The sequence below is a fragment of the Lactuca saligna genome, chromosome 4 (genome assembly GCF_052625555.1).
Source record: "Lactuca saligna cultivar CGN05327 chromosome 4, ASM5262555v1, whole genome shotgun sequence".
Lineage (NCBI taxonomy): Eukaryota > Viridiplantae > Streptophyta > Magnoliopsida > Asterales > Asteraceae > Lactuca > Lactuca saligna.
The window spans coordinates 32,396,763-32,401,920 of NC_136420.1; positions in this window are offsets into that span (position 1 = coordinate 32,396,763).

Below are 5,158 nucleotides of genomic sequence, written 5' to 3' on the forward strand. Positions count from 1 at the left end.
AATCCGACCTGGTACACAACATATGCAACTCTATTTCTCTGCAGGATATATATATATATATATATATATATATATATATATATATATATATATATATATATATGTGTGTGTATGAAATATATGTGTGAATACTTCTCATCTGTTAGCCATATGCTATCTCCTTTGCGCGACTTCTAATCCGACCTGGTACACAGCATATGCAACCTTCTTCTTCTCAACCCCTCTGAAGTAGTTAGCAATAGAATTTTGAATCTCTTCTCTCTCTGAATGGTTGTCTGCTCACCCGGTGTAAGGAATACTATGGAAGTTCTTGATGGCTGGGGCATATCAGGAAGCGGGAAACACGTTCCAGTACACTTAAAATTGAACACTCAAAGATTGTCTATAGATCTCGCTGCTCAATTTAGGTGGATAACAATATCCCTGGTCGTCGTCAGATGAATGGTCCTTAAGATATAGTATCTAAGGAATTAGGATAAGATATAATTTTTAGGAACTTAAGTTCACCTTGTCTTGTATCAAATAGTATGTCCTAAATAAGTCACAAATTTTTCGTGTTTAAGTGGACCACAATACCGACGATCAACCAGACAAAGATGTGAATATGGAAGGTACCGAAAAGTGGATAAAGGTTGTCTAAAAACTTTGATCCCAAATCACTCTTAAAGTTAGATATCATTTTATTTTTGTTAAATTTGTCATAGTTTCTTCTAATTTAAACATTAAGGGAGAATTAAAACTTAAAATAAAAAAAAAAATCAAAAATTAAAAATCCAAAATTAGTGTTATTTCTGTTTTATTTCCTGTTCAGAAAAATAAAAAAATCCAAAAATACTTTTGTTTATATTTTATTTTGTGTGCTAAGTTTTCTTTTAGTTTTGTTTTGTCTTGAAAAGTGATTTCAGGTATAGATAAGACTCATGGAGTTTGTGTTGAAGATTTCTGAGCCAAAGCCTCGTCCGTGAGCATCGAAGAATTCTCATTCGAAGGAGCAAGAAATGAAGATCATTCTTTCAAATTCAATCTTTCAACCCTAGAAGCAAGGTGAAGCTGCAATTGAAGAATATGTGACGGATTGCATTGAAGCCTCCTCAATCGGTCTGCTGCTATCTTTGTACCTGCTGAAGTGATCCAGAAGATTTGTTCTCTCTGAAGTTCTCTCTAAAGATTCTCAAGCTGAATGCGCCATCTTTCAAGAATCAGTACAAGAAGCCTCCTCACACAATGTGTGATCAATGCCAAACTCTGAAGAAAAGCCCAATTGCTCAAGATGAAGTCATTCATGGAAGATTCATATGTTCATCCTGATGCTGTGAAGAATTTTAAGCTTAATGCTGAAGCCAAGTTCCCAATGAAGATTATCAAGAAAGTCAGCTACTTTTTAGGGGGAGCTTGTTGGGTCAATTAAGAAAAGAAAGCTATAAACCAAGGGGGAGATTGTTGGGTCAAAATATGGTTTATACTTTACTTTTCTGGGCAATTATATTTTTGTGTAATATTTTATGAATTTATGGTCTAGTTTACGGCTGAGTTTACGGCCGTAAACACCTTACAACCGTAAACTCACTTACGGCCCATGTGTGTCCGGCCCATATCCAACATGTTCCCTAGTATAAATAGAGGTGTTAGGGTGAGGAGTAGAGATTGATGAACACGAAGTAGTTTACGGCCAGAGAGAGAAATCGTATGTGTGAATCTCTTGTATCCGTATTTTAATTCATATCATTAATACAATCGAGATTCATCTTTTTCTTCTTCTCAGTCTCTTTAATTTTACCTGATATCATCCGTTTGATTGGGATTCCGCACCATCAAACGGATCTGACTGATACACAGGCAAATTAGGGACTTACAGTAAGTACTTGACCCGATTGAGCATGGTCCTTTTGGGTTGCCTTCACCATAGCAACTTGTCAGGATGATTTACAATGAGAGAAGAAATATTATAAGGAATAATAATATTGTTATTTGATTAATATAAGTCATAAATTAATTAGGAATTAATTTGGTGACTTAAAGAGATTAATTAAATAGGAGGGCATAAATTGTCAAGTGTATGATAGTTGTACTTTAGGCTATAATCCCTTATGGATAAGGGGTGGACGGTTTTTAGGGCTTTGGATAGACCTAGAATTCGTCCAAGGCTTATCATTAGGGTATTGGATTGCTTAGGGCCTAAGTTATCTAATTAGGGTTTAAGGGTGAAACCCTAGGAGCCTTACAAGTATAAATAGACCCTAGGGGTCATGGAAAATCGGCACCTTGTCACTAAAGGAACCTTGGCTAATTTCTTCCTCCCCTCTCCTATCTCTATAATCATCCTCTTGCTAGTTGGTGTTTGTAAGCCATTAGAGGAGTGACAATTGTGACTCTAAGCTCCAAGGACAAGAAGATTCAAGCAAGTCATTCAAGGTAATCTTCTAAATCTGATTTCTTATTGTCATAATGCTAGAATTACCATTAGAAGTCTTGGATTCAATGCATGTTTGATTAAAGAAACCTAGATCCAAGCATTAGGGTTTGTATGTGCACATAGGAATATTCATATGGCCAAAACCCAACAGCTCAAGCCCCCAACGAAAAGCCACCGACTTCTTGGTCAGACGAGTGAGCGGTACTGCTATCGTGGAGAAATCCTGGATGAATCTCATGTAGTACCCTGCCAAACCTAAGAAGCTCTGAATCTCAGATGGAGACTTCGGGACCTCCCACTACATCACTGCCTCTATCTTGCCGGATCTACCAAAACACCCTTCTGGTTGACGAGGTGTCTAAGAAACTGCACCTCACGCAACCAGAACTCGCACTTAGAAAACTTTGCGAAAACTATCTCCCTCCTCAAAATCTCCAACACCTCCCTCAGGTGCTCCTCGTGATGCTCTTGAGTCTTGGAATACAACAAGATATCATCTATGAATACTATCACAGACCGATCCAGCATCAGATTGCACACGTGGTTCATGAGATCCATGAACACAGTTAGGGCGTTGTGAACCCAAATGGCATCACCACGAACTCATAATGTCCATACCTTGTCTTGAAAGCAGTCTTCTGCACATCCTCGCCTCTGACTTGCATCTGATGATACCCGGAGCGTAAATCGATCTTGGAAAACCAAGATGCTTCCTGTAGCTGATCAAACAAATCATCTATCCTCGGAAGTAGGTAACGGTTCTTCACCATTACCTTATTCAGCTCCTGTTAATCTATACACATACGGTGCGACCCGTCCTTTTTCTTCACAAAAAAAATCGGTGCACCCCAGGGCGAACTGCTCGGCCTGATAAAACCCTTGTCTAGCAGCTCTTGCAGCTGCGTAGATACTCCTGCATCTCTGGGGGGGGGGGGGGCAACTGATACGGTGCCTTGGCTATCGGAGCCGCACCAGGGATTAGGTCAATCCCGAACTCGACTTGCCTCTCTGGAGGTATTCCAGAAAAATCCTCTGGAAATACATCTGGGTAGTCTCGCACTACTGGATCATCATCAACTGTCGTCTTTCCCTTCTCCCGGACATCTAAAGCATAGGCAACATAACCGACGCAACCCTGCTGAAAATAGCGCCTCGCTCTCACTGCTGAACACAGAACTGGTCCGCCTTGTGGCCTCTCGCCCTAAATCACTAACTCTCCCCCACTGGGAGTGCGAACCCTCACTAACTGCAGCTCACAATCTATCACCACCCCATTAGGGCTCAACCAATCCATGCGTACTATAACCTTACTCCCTCGCATGGGAATAGGGACCAGGTCCACCGGAAACTGCTCATCAAATAACTGTAGAGAACATCCTCTGTGTACCCTTGCAACCCTAACGGTCCTATCAGCAGCTATCTCAACCTCAAGTGGATAATCTAGCTCCCCTGGAGCTCTGCTAAACCTCTTGCTAAGCGTAAGAGAGACAAATGATCGGGTAGCCCCCGAATCAAACAATATTGTAGCTGAGATGCCGTTCACAGAGAACTACCCTATACAAAACATATAACCATAAGAAACAATCAATAATAAATGCAGAGATAAGGTAGAAACATGTACCCTTCACCACGTCAGGAGTCGCTCGTGCCACCTGTGCTGTCAGCTGAAAAGCCCTACTCTTCGCCACCGGCGTCTCAACTCAGCCCTGACGACCATCTGTAATCCTCATAGTAGCAGGGGCTGGTGCTGACACCTTCCCTGCAGCTGCTAAAATTGGACACTGGGACTTTTTATGTCCTCTCTGATTGCACTAAAAGCAAATCAGATCTGACGCCGTAGTGGCGGTGGAAGTGGCGGTACAATCCTTGCTCGTATGCCCAGTCCGGCCACACTTGTAGCAGCCGGAACTCCTTGCCTTGCACACCCCATGGTGCAATCTCCCACACTTGCCACATCGACTGTGGCTCTGCTGACTCCTGGATCTGTGATCTGAAACCTTGGGCTTTTTTCCCGAACTCCCTGTACCCGAAGCCGCCTCCGGCTTCCTCTTCCTCTCCATATCAAGGTCAATCTCTCTCTGTCTCTCTCCCTCTCTCTCTCGAGCTCTCTCTCTCTCGAGCTCTAGCAATCATGTCATCCAGTGTTTATTAGATGGACCGGCTCACAAACTGGAGGATATCACTTCGCAGCATCTCATGATAACGGGCTTTCTTCATTTCCTCATCTGCTGCGTACTGAGGAACGAGAAGTGTCCTCTCCCTAAACTTGGTGGTAATCTCTGCCACTGTCTCAGTAGTCTGGATCAAATCATAGAACTCACGTGCTAACTGCTGCACCTCAATAACGGGTGCGAACTCAGCTCTGAACCTGGTGGTAAAGTCCGCCCAGGTCAGGGCATCCAAAGCTGCGTTACTCCCGATGGCATGACCAATCTCGTGCCCTGTCCTTCAGAAGACAGGACGCCAACCTGATCTTGTCCCCCTCGGCACACCTGCTCGTGCGGAAAGAATTGGCCACATCTGCCAACCATCTGGTACTCGCTATGGGGTCCCGCGCCCCATGGTAATCTGGAGCTCCACATGCCCGAAACTCCCTGAAAGTAAGCGTGCGCGACCCTCCATCAGTTCTAATATACCCTCCTTGATCGAACCAAAGATCACTGGAGTCTGCTCAAGAATGATACGAGTAACCTCTAAAGTGAAGAACTATTTATTCTGCTCGTCCAACTGCTTGGCTCCCGAGCC